Source organism: Pan paniscus, chromosome 7 (genome assembly GCF_029289425.2).
Source record: "Pan paniscus chromosome 7, NHGRI_mPanPan1-v2.0_pri, whole genome shotgun sequence".
NCBI lineage: Eukaryota > Metazoa > Chordata > Mammalia > Primates > Hominidae > Pan > Pan paniscus.
The window spans coordinates 127,628,100-127,640,880 of NC_073256.2; the positions used below are offsets into that span (position 1 = coordinate 127,628,100).

General features: G+C 37.9%; 1 protein-coding gene across 9 annotated transcripts in view; it reads left to right on the forward strand.

The window, feature by feature from the left end:
* LOC117981491 (putative uncharacterized protein encoded by LINC00269) overlaps positions 1-12,781 on the forward strand; it is a 920,685-nt gene that overhangs the window by 276,178 nt on the left and 631,726 nt on the right. The gene's annotated exons all lie outside the window — the stretch shown is intronic.

The window sequence follows — 12,781 nt, forward strand, 5'->3', positions numbered from 1 at the left end:
TCAGTGTCGTAGAAACAAGGGAGTTGAAGACGGTATTTCATGAAATGAAGTCACTTTTAAACGTGATTTTCTAAGATCTAAAAATAGTTAAGTTTCTTTTGGTGTGGCCTCATGGGTTTGCCACAAACTTTGTAAAATTTCAAGACTTGATATTGCTTTGAATTGATTTCCAAACCAGGAAGCACCAAGTATGCTGTACATTTAATCTCTTCCATGGATGAAATAGTTTTTGTAAGATCAACATACAAAAAGCACAGGTGAACTTTAGTAAACAATAAAAACATTTGAAGATTGATTTTGAAGATCATATAATCATGTTATTTAAATAGATTCAAATAATTTATTAAAAGTCATGGCAAATTTTGTAATGTTTATTCACAAAATGTATCTTGAATTTTGTCATTCTTGTCATTACATGTGCCTGGCTCCTCAAAAACATTCTCACTTGATATTTTCTCCATAGACATTAACAACACATGTACCTCCCAAATACAGAGGACACTAATCATAATTTTGAGCAGCACTGCTGAGAAAGATTTTGATAAACTCAAAAGCTTTGCCTTGCCAGAAAAAGCAGAGTCCTAGGAGAATGTATTTTCCAGAAACGTTAAAGTCCTGCCTAAAATGTTCATGTTATGGTTATTTTTGATAGATTTTGGATGAATTCTTCTTAGTGATCAAAACTGTGAAAATGTTTATCTTCTTTTCTAAACTCAAGAATTGAAAATGCCCAGAAGATGGTACTAAGGAAAGTCTGCACAGCCTTTCACAAATAGAACTTACCTCTAGAGCAAATGAAAATACAAAAGCAGAAATCAAGAAGATAGTGTTTATCTCAGGGAATAAAAGCCACTTGTAAAGCCCCAGAGGTTGCTGCTGCCGCCAGACATTTAGTTTCATAGGAAGCAAGTGAAAATGAATGTATTAACTACATGGGAAACTGAGTTACTTATATTCACGCACAGGTAAAAAGCATAGTACATTTCATCTAAAACAATCAGATCTCATATAATCTGATCCTTTTTCAAAATGTATAGCATTTAACCTTGTTTAATAGTAATTAATTTTCCTGTCTTCTTTTATACCACACTCCCTTCAATATGCCTGTTGACAAACGTTCTGATTATTTGAACTTTTTATTTCCATTCTATGATCTGGACTGAGAATTAAAAGAGAATGGGAGGTACATGAGGGTGCATGGACTTCATTCTTTCTTTTTATTTTATAGTATGGTGTTAATTATTGCTAGCATTGATGATTCCCAAGGAGAACATTTCTACTTACTGGACATATGGTTCCTCTCACAGCCATTTAATCAAATGCATGGTATATTAGCTGTGGGCTAATGAGCTCTTCTTGCTGAATAGTAGGTAATCCTCACGATTCCCTCACTTCTGGGTAGCATGGCTTCCACCAGGTCAGTCACATGTAATTCAAGTCTTGGATATTAGAGTAACTGCCATTTCAGAATGGAGAACTCACAAAGGAATTCTTAATAATACTACGTAGGAATCAATTGAGAGCATTTCTGTTCCAGCAAAGAATTTTTTTTTTTTTTTACAATAGTAAGACTGAAAATTTCATAGAGATATCAGGCTTCAGGCATAGTTTAATGAGGGCTCTGATTCAATTTTTTTTCTTTCCTTTTTTATGCATAGGCTACATCGACTTCCTCCATGGCATCCAAGTGTAATGAGCAGTTCCGGACCTCACATCCATACAACACACCATACACATACATAAAGGGATTTAGCACTGGATAAACTTTGCTCACTGACATTTTTAAACTAATCATGGCAGCAAGAAGAATAAAAAAAAAGAACTCAACAGCTGGGATGCCCTTTAAGCCGAGAGTAGTTTTGGATCCTTCTTAACCATAAAGCTACTATGCACTTGGTGAAAGGGGGATAAAATCACAATACCAACAACAATATTACTTGTATTTTAGTGGAATATTTCCAAGCCTTGAACAATTCTGGGTGCTTAATAGTGCATAGATTTTTCTTGAAATGAAAATTATGTAAATATAAGGCCTGGGGTTTTCTATTTGCTCATGGATTTTCAAAGTTCACTAATGAAATATCCCAGCAAGATTTACTTATTTTACACCACAGACTCATATTTTTATATAATAGAGTATTATATACCTGTGCAATATAAGAGATCATATTACCTGTGCAAAATAAGAGATCATATTACCTGTGCGTGTGTATGATGCTACTGACCTACAAAATACAGAATTATGCTTTCCATAACAACAACCCTCACAAAAGCATTATAACATAGGTTATAAATATAACTTGTCATTAGGTAATTGCGTTTTATTTTCCTTTGAGTATATTAAAATAAATCACATTAAATTATATGCTTTATTTCATACTTAATATTGAAATAAATGAAATATTATGATACTATTTATTATATAGGACTTAAATGTATTTACTAAACAAATATCTGCTGAGTAATTAACCATTGTCAGGCAGTACATAAAGTGACAAAAGGAGAAAACGAATAAGACAAGATTCCTCCTCACAGCTTTCCCACAAGGTACCACCCACCAACAAGTCATGAAATTAAATGCATGACAACTGCTCAGAATAATAAATATTAAATTCAGATATACCGAGGTGTTATGGACACTCAGTTACTGATTTAGAAATTAGTCATCACTTAGTTGCTCAGAGGTGACTTGAAACGCAAAGGATGAATGGGGGTTTGTCAGATGGACAAAGGAAAAAGGAGATTCACATAGAGAATATCGCTAAGAAGGTAACTAAGAGATATGACAGAACTAGGTGGGTGTGTAGAAGAACAATATAATTTGTCATGCAGACTGGGATGCATTTGGGAGAAAAAGAGAAGACTGATAATTAAAATTGTATTATGCTTTGGAATATTATTGACCCACAAATTGAGTTTTATATGTTGATAGACATACTAATAATTCTAACAAAATCTAATTCAAAAGTAATTTTTCTAAAAATTAAGAAATAATGTGCATATTAAAGAAAAACTTAAAATCCTCTTTTCAATTTGATTATCTGAACATTAAATTCAATAGAAGCAGAATAATTAGTGTTTCTTTGTATACTTAAGAGTTTCATGGTTGTTCCAGAATCTAGAAAATATTCTTATTAGGATATTTTTGGTAAGTTATTATTATTTTTACTATTATTATTTTTTATTATACTATAAGTTCTGGAATACATATGCAGAATGTGCAGGTTTGTTACATAGGTATACACGTGCCATGGTGGTTTGCTGCAGTCATCAACCCATCATCTACATTAGGTATTTCTCCTAATGCTATCCCTCCCCTAGACCCCCACCCCCTGACAGGTACCTATGTGTGATGTTCTCCTCCCTGTGTCCATGTGTTCTTATTGTTCAACTTCCACCTATGAGTGAGAACATGTGGTGTTTGGTTTTCTGTTCCTGTGTTAGTTTGCTGAGAATGATGGTTTCCAGCTTCATCCATGTCCCTGCAGAGGACATGAACTCATCCTTTTTTATGGCTGCATAGTATTCCATGGTGTATATGTGCCACATTTTCTTAATCAAGTCTGTCATTGATGGACATTTGGGTTGTTTCCAAGTCTTTGCGATTGTGAATAGTGCCACAATAAACATACATGTGCATGTGTCTTTATAGTAGAATGATTTATAATCCTTTGGGTATATACTCAGTAATGGGATTGCTGGGTCAAATGGTATTTCTGGGTCTAGATCCTTGATGAATCACCACACTGTCTTCCACAATGGTTGAACTAATTAACACTCCCACCAACAGTGTAAAAGTGTTCCTATTTCTCCACATCCTCTCCAGCATCTGTTGTTTCCTGACTTTTTAATGATTGCTATTCCAACTGGCATGAGATGGTATCTCATTGTGGTTTTGATTTACATCTCTCTAATGACCAGTGATGTTGAGCTTTTTTTCATATGTTTGTTGGCCGCATAAATGTCTTCTTTTGAGAAGTGTCTGTTCATCTCCTTCCCCTACTTCTTGATGGGGTTGTTTGTTTTTGCCTTATAAATTTAAGTTCCTTGTATATTCTGGATATTAGCTCTTTGTCAGATGGAAGATTGAAAAAATTTTCTCCCATTCTGTAGGTTGCCTGTTCACTCTGATGATAGTTTCTTTTGCTGTGAAGAAGCTCTTTAGTTTAATTAGATCCCATTTGTCAATTTTGGCTTTTGTTGCCATTGCTTTTGGTGTTTTATTCATGAAGTTTTGCCCATCCCTATGTCCCTAATGGTATTGCCTAGGTTTTCTTCTAGGGTTTTTATGGTTTTATGTCTTAGGGTGAAGTCTTGAGTTAATTTTTGTATAAGATGTATGGAAGGGGTCCAGTTTCAGTTTTCTGCATATGGCTAGACAGTTTTACCAACACCATTTATTAAACAGGGAATCCTTTCCCCATTGCTTGTTTTCATCAGGTTTGTCAAGATCAGGTGGTTGTAGATGTGTGGTGTTATTTCTGAGGCCTCTCTTCTGTTCCATTGGTTTATATATCTGTTTTGGTACCAGTACCATGCTGTTTTGATTACTGTAGCCTTATAGTATAGTTTGAAGTCAGGTAGCGTGATGCTTCCAGCTTTGTTCTTTTTGCTTAGGATTTTTCTGCCTATGTAGGCTCTTTTTTGGTTGCAAATGAAATTTAAAGTAGTTTTTTTCTAATTCTGAGAGACTAGGATTGCCACCCCTGCTTTTTTTATTTCTTTCCATTTCCTTGGTAAATCTTCTCCATCTCTTTATTTTGAGCCTATATGTGTCTTTGCATGTGAGATGGGTCTCCTGAATACAGCACACCAATGGGTCTCGACTCTTTATCCAATTTGCCAGTCTGTGTCTTTTAATTGGGGCATTTAGCCCATTTACTTTTAAGGTTAATATTTTTATGTGTGAATTTGATCCCAACATTATGATGCTAGATGGTTATTTTGTCCGTTAGTTGATGCAGTTTCTTCACAGTGTCTATGGTCTTTACAATTTGGTATGTTTTTGCAGTGGCTGGTACTGGTTTTTCCTTTCCATATTTAGTGCTTCCTTCAAGAGCTCTTGTAAGGCAGGCCTGGTGGTGACAAAATCTCTCATTGTTTGCTTGTCTATAAAGGATTTTATTTCTCTGCTTATGAAGCTTAGTTTGGCTGGATATGAAATTCTGGATTGAAAACTTTTTTCCTTAAGAATGTTGAATATTGGCCCCCACTCTTTTCTGGCTTGTAGGGTTTCTGCAGAGAGATCCACTGTTAGTCTGATGGGCTTCCCTTTGTGGGTAACCCTACCTTTCTCTCTGGCTGCCCTTAACATTTTTTCCCTTCATTTCAACCTTGGTGAATCTGACAATTATGTGTCTTGGGGTTGCTCTTCTTGATGGGTGCCTTTGTGGTGTTCTCTGTATTTCCTGAATTTGAATGTTGGCCTGCCTTGCTAGGTTTGGGAAGTTCTCCTGGATAATATCCTGAAGAGTGTTTTCCAACTTGGTTCCATTCTCCCTGTCTCTTTCAGGTACACCAATCAAATGTAGGTTTGGTATTTTCACATAGTTTCATATTTCTTGGAGGCTTTGTTCGTTTTTTTTCATTCTTTTTTCTCTAATCTTGTCTTCATGCTTTAGTTCATTAAGTTGATCTTCAATCTCTGATATCCTTTCTTCCACTTGATCGATTCAGCTATTGATACTTGTATATGCTTCACAAAGTTCGCGTGCTGTGTTTTTCAGCTCCATCAGGCCATTTAGGTTATTTTCTAAACTGCTTATTCTAGTTAGCAATTCCTCTAACCTCTTATCAAGGTTCTTAGCTTCCTTGCATTGAGTTAGAGCATGCTCCTTTAGCTCAGTGGAGTTTGTTATTACCCAGCTTCTGAAGCCTACTTCTGCCAATTTGTCAAACTCACTCTGTCCAGTTTTGTTCCCTTGTTGGCGAGGAGTTGTGGTCCTTTGGAGGTGAGGAGGTGTTCTGGTTTTTGGAATTTTCAGCCTTTTTGCTCTGTTTTTTTTCTCATCTTCATGGATTTATCTACCTTGGTCTTTGATGGCGACCTTCGGATAGGGTTTTTCTGTGGATGTCCTTTTGTTGATGTTGATGCTATTCCTTTGTGTTTGTTAGTTTTCCTTCTAATAATCAGACCCCTCTACTGCAGGTCTGCTGGAGATTGCTGGAGGTCCACTCCAGATCCTGTTTGCCTGGGTATCACCAGCAGAGGCTGCAGAACAGCAAAGATGGTGGCCTGTTCCTTCCTCTGGAAGATTCTTCCCAGAGAGGCACCCACCAGATGCCAGCTGGAGCTCTCCTGTATGACGTGTCTGTCGAACCCTGCTGGGAAGTGTCTCCCAGTCAGGAGGCATGGGGGTCAGGGACCCACTTGAGAAGGCAGAATGTCTCTTAGCAGAGCTTGAGCACTGTGCTGGGAGATCTGCTGCTCTCTTTAGAGCTGGCAGGCAGGAATGTTTAAGTCTGCTGAAGCTGTGGCCACAGCTGCCCCTTCCCCAAGGTGCTCTGTCCCAATTATTGGGGAACCTGCCCCGATATTCACATAGGTTCTTTTCTATTTTCCTTAAGCGTCAGCCGACTTGAGAAATAAAGGGACAGAGTACAAAAGAGAGAAATTTTAAAGCTGAGCATCTGGGGGAGACATCATGTGTCAGTAGGTTCCGTGATGCCCCACAAGCCGCAAAAACCAGCAAGTTTTTATTAGGGATTTTCAAAAGGGGAGGGAGTGTGCGAATAGGTGTGGCACAGACATCAAGTACTTTACAAGGTAATAGAATATCACAAGGCAAGTGGAGGCAGGGTGAGATCACAGGACCACAGGACCGAGGCAAAATTAAAATTGCTAATGAAGTTTTGGGCACCATTGTCATTGATAACATCTTATCAGGAGACAGGGTTTTGAGATCAACAGGTCTGACCAAAATTTATTAGGTGGGAATTTCCTCTTCCTTAATAAGCCTGGGAGCGCTGTGGGAGACTGGGGTCTATTTCACCCCTACAGCCTCGACCATGAGAGACGGCCACGCCCAGGGGGGCCAGTTCAGAGACCCACCCCCAGGCGCGCATTCTCTTTCTCAGGGATGTTCCTTGCTGAGAAAAGGAATTCAGCGATATTTCTCCCATTTGCTTTTGAAAGAAGAGAAATATGGCTCTGTTCCTCCCGGCTCACCAGAGTGAGAGTTTAAGGTTATCTCTCTTATTCCCTGAACAATTGCTGTTATCCTGTTCTTTTTTCAAGGTGCCCAGATTTCATATTGCTCAAACACACATGCTGTAGAATTTGTGCAGTTAATGCAATTATCACTTAGTCCTGAGTCGACATACATCCTCCTCAGCTGACAGGATTAAGAGATTAAAGTAAAGACAGGCATAGGAAATCACAAGGGTATTGACTGGGGAAGTGATAAGTGTCCATGAAATCTTCACAATTTATGTTTAGAGATTGCAGTAAAGGCAGGCATAAGAAATTATAAAAATATTAATTTGGGGAACTAATAAATGTCCACAAAATCTTCACAATCCACGTTCTTCTGCCATGGCTTCAGCCGGTCCCTCCATTTGGGGTCCCTGACTTCCCGCAACACCAATGAGATAGGAGTTTTATCTATAAGCCCCTGACTGGGGCTGCTGCCTTTCTTTCAGAGATGTCCTGCCCAGAGAGGAGGAATCTAGAGAGGCAGTCTGGCTACAGCAGTTTTGCTGAGCTGCAGTAGGCTCTGCCCAGTTCAAACTTCCTGGCAGTTTTGTTTACACTGAGGGGAAAACCGCCTTCTCAAGCCTCAGTAATGGTGGACGCCCCTCCCCCAACCAAGCTGGAGCATCCCAGGTCGACTTCAGACTGCTGTGCTGGCAGCGAGAATTTCAAGCCAGTGGATCTTAGCTTGCTGGACTTCATGGGGGTGGGATCCGCTGAGCAAGACCACTTGGCTCCCTGGCTTCAGTCCCCTTTCCAGGGGAGTGAATGGTTCTGCCTCCCTGGCATTACAGGCACCACTGGGATATGGAAAATCAAAACAAAATGAAACAAAACAAAAAAACTCCTGCAGCTAGCTCAGTGTCTGCCTAAACAGCCACCTAGTTTTGTGCTTGAAACCCAGGTCCCTGGTGGTGTAGGCACCAGAGGGAATCTCCTGGCCTGCGAGTTGTGAGGACCATGAGAAAAGCATAGTATCTGGGCCAGAATGCACTGTTCCCCATGACACAGTCCCTCATGGCTTCCCTTGGCTAGAGGAGGGAGTTCCCCCACACCTCGTGATTCCCAGGTGAGGCAACGCCCCACCCTGCTTCTGCTTGCCCTCAATAGGCTACACCCACTGTCTAACCAGTACCAATGAGATGAGCTGGGTACCTCTGTTGGAAATGCAGAAATCATCTGCGTTCTGTGTTGATTTTGCTGTGAGCTGCAGATTGGAGTTGTTCCTATTTGGCCATCTTGCCAGCCACTCCATGCTGTCCTAATTGATTATATTTTAAAGATAATACATTTGAAACTGTTGGTAATAGCAGTTGATTTTTCACTGTAGGCAATGAATGATATAGTTTATTTTTTTAAATATCATACACATATATTTACTTTTTGGATGTACGTTTGTAAGAATTTTAACACATGTATAGATTCGTGTAACAACTCATATAATTAGGGTCAGATTAGTTCTTTCACCTCAAAAATGCTCTGTGCTTGTCCTTTGTAGTCACACTCTCCCTCCACTCCTAACCCCCAAAAACCACTGTTCTGTGTTCTCTCACTGCAGTTTTGTCATTTTTTGAGAAACTTGCTCTAATGAGCCTAAATTCATAATTCATAAATTAATAATGAAATGTATAAATATTTTACACCAACTGTTTCACTTACTCTCTTTTTGACTACATTAAGAGTAACATCCTATGATGAATATCTTTTTAACACAAAGGCCTTAAATTAATCTGTCTCTATTTATAATTCTTTCAATGATTCTAGAAATGTACATGTTGCAACAGTTGCAGATTTTCACAATGCAATTTTATTTCAAATAAGAATATGAATTTATCTAATAGAAAATACGGCCTCAGCAATAGGTTGTTTCTATAATTTGAGATATCTCAAAGCATAATCATAACTATCAGAATTAAATCTTGTATTCTAATTGAGCTTCCTAATTTAACTTACCAGTTACCCCCATCATTGATAGATGTAAATTTCAAAGTTATAACTTCGAATTGAATTGAATTCCTTTCAAAAATTGTTATTTGATTAAAGCTTAAACAGTTGAAATTTTTATGTGCCAATTTAAGAATATTTTGGTTACAGCTTTTAACTGATTTTGAACAAAATGCAACCAAAACTTAGAAGACTGACATTAAAAAATCTAATACTCATTAAAAACCTCTATATTAATTTTTATATCCACTCTTCAAAAGCTCAGACATTTCTGAAGTCCTAACAATGCAAAGAAACAAAACATACATTGCCATGCTGACTTTCTTTTTCTAAAAAACAATTCCATATGTTAGTTTCATCACTGCACTTTTGTATTACTGTTACTTGATGTATTTATTTTAAAAACTAAAAGTTACAATCTGTTTTTCCATTATATTTTAATTGGGATATCAGTTTGTTCTAATATAATTATGCATTATGTGTACTTCTGAAGCAATTCCAAGTACATTTTACTGCATTGAAAGATTACTGTATCAAAAGATTCAAAATATTACCAAGAATAAGATAAATATCTATTTATCTTATTTTACAAAAATTACAAAATTACATAATTTTACACCATGAAATTAATGATAAAACCATTTTGTTAAGAACATTCTCAATCTTTTGATGGCAGGACTTCTCAGCCTCTATTTTTAACACAGATTTCATGTGTACATAAAGCTATGATTTTCTTATTCTTGACATTGATTGGTAATGGGGTGGCTTTGTGCATCACAGAGTCCATGGCAGGGATCAACATACAAATTCATGGAACACAAGTAGGTCTGGTCAGACATTTTCCCCACCACTACCCTATGTGTGAAAGAGTTAGTTGCTACTAGATACTCATGCCTTGTGCACTCAATCCTTTGCCGCCAACCTCTGTATTGTGCCATTATGCAACAAGATAAAAGAGGAAGTCAAATTGTCCGTTTGCAGATGACATGAATGTGTATCTAGAAGACCCCATAGTCTCAGCCCAAAATCTCCTTAAGCTGATAAGCAACTTCAGCGAAGTCTCAGGATACAAAATCAATATGCAGAAATCAAAAGCATTCTTATACACCAATAACAGACAAACAGAGAGCCAAATCATGAGTGAACTCCCATTCACAATGGTTCCAAAGAGAATAAAATACCTAGGAATCCAACTTGCAGTGGATGTGAAGGACCTCTTCAAGGAGAACTACAAACCACTGCTCAACAAAATAAAAGAGGACACAAACAAATGGAAGAACATTCCATGCTCATGGATAGGAAGTATCAATATTGTGAAAATGGCCATACTTCCCAAGATAATTTATAGATTCAATGCCGTCCCCATCAAGCTACCAATGACTTTCTTCACAGAATTGGAAAAAACTGAAGTTCATATGGAACCTAAAAAGAGCCTGCATTGCCAAGTCAATCCTAAGCCAAAAGAACAAAGCTGGAGGCATCATGCTACCTGACTTCAAACTATACTACAAGGCTACAGTAACTAAAACAGCATGGTACTAGTACCAAAACAGAGATATAGACCAATGGAACAGAACAGAGACCTCAGAAATAATACCACACATCTACAACTATCTCATCTTTGACAAACCTGACAAAAACAAGCAATGGGGAAAGGATTCCCTATTTAACAAATGGTGCTGGGAAAACTGGCTAGCCATATGTAGGAAGCTGAAACTGGACCCTTCCTTGCACCTTACACAAAAATTAATTCAAGATGGATTAAAGACTTACATGCTAGACCTAAAACCATAAAAACCCTAGAAGAAAACCTAGGCAATACCATTCAGGACATAGGCATGGGCAAGGACTTCATGTCTAAAACACCAAAAGCAATGGCAACAAAAGCCAAAATTGACAAATGGGATCTAATTAAACTAAAGAGCTTCTGCAGAGCAAAAGAAACTATCATCAGAGTGAACAGGAAACCTACAGAATGGGAGAAAAATTTTGCAATCTGCTCATCTGACAAAGGGCTAATATCCAGAATCTACAAATAACTCAAACAAATTTACAAGAAAAAAACAACCCCATCAACAAGTGGGTGAAGGATATGAACAGACACTTCTCAAAAGAAGACATTTATGCAGCCAAAAGACACATGAAAAAATGCTCATCATCACTGGCCATCAGAGAAATGCAAATCAAAACCACAATGAGATATCATCTCACACCAGTTAGAATGGCAATCATTAAAAAGTCAGGAAACAACAGGTGCTGGAGAGGATATGGAGAAACAGGAATAGTTTTACACTGTTGGTGGGACTGTAAACTAGTTCAACCATTGTGGAAGACAGTGTGGCGATTCCTCAGGGATCTAGAACTAGAAATACCATTTGACCCAGCCATCGCATTACTGGGTATATACCCAAAGGAATATAAATCATGCTGCTATAAAGACACATATACATGTATGTTTATTGTGGCACTATTCACAATAGCAAAGACTTGGAACCAACCCAAATGTCCAACAATGATAGACAGGATTAAGAAAATGTGACACATATACACCATGAAATACTATGTAGGCATAAAAAAGGATGAGTTCATGTCCTTAGTAGGGACATGGATGAAGCTGGAAACCATCATTCTCAGCAAACTATCACAAGGACAAAAAACCAAACACTGCATGTTCTCACTCATAGGTGGGAATTGAACAATGAGAACACTTGGACACAGGAAGGGGAATATCACACACCAGGGGGGCCTGTTGTGGGGTGGAGGGAGCGGGGAGGGATAGCATTAGGAGATACACCTAATGTAAATGACGAGTTAATGGGTGCAGCATACGAACATGACACATGTATACATATGTAACAAACCTGCATGTTGTGCACATGTACCCTAGAAGTTAAAGTATAATAAAAATATATATGAAAAAAAAAGAGAATAATGACAAGAAGAAAAAAAGAAAGATATAGAATACTTCCCCATCCTGTTGCCTTTGGACTTTATTATTTGATTGAGACTGTCTTAAGCCAAGGTATGATAAATAATTATTAGCTTTTACTTCCCCTCTTGCACTCTTGGATTCACATGAGAAGGCAGCTGACACCCTCTGATTCAAGGAGAATGCAGAGATATGTGGAGTAGAATTAATTCACCCTCAGTCCTGGAAAGTCCAGCCATTCTTCAGCTTGAAGCAGAGCTTCCCCCAGTGAACTGCAGACCTCTGAGCAAGAAAAATAATTAATTATTTTAACTGAGATTCTGGGATGGTTTGTTACACAACAAAAGCTGACTAATACAGACCACAATATCCTCTCTAAAAATGTCTCCTTCTCCCTTCATTTTACAAATCAAATGTGCATTTTCCTTCCACTGAAACTTTATAACCTTCCTACTGCATTCATACATTAGGCCCTCCTAGCTAAATTCCCCATTATTATTTTAAAGTTACTCTCTGGAATATTTTTGCCTCTCTCACTACTTTATAAGTACTAAGTTATGTAGTATTTGCAACATACACCTTCACTCTACTGGCTAGCTTAGTAGGCAAGTGCCTGAAGAGCATGAAGATAAAATGAATGCAAGTATAGATTCTAGAAGGAAAGATGTGGTTATACTGTTCTATTCGCCTCTAGCCTGTTAAACCATATCTGTGGA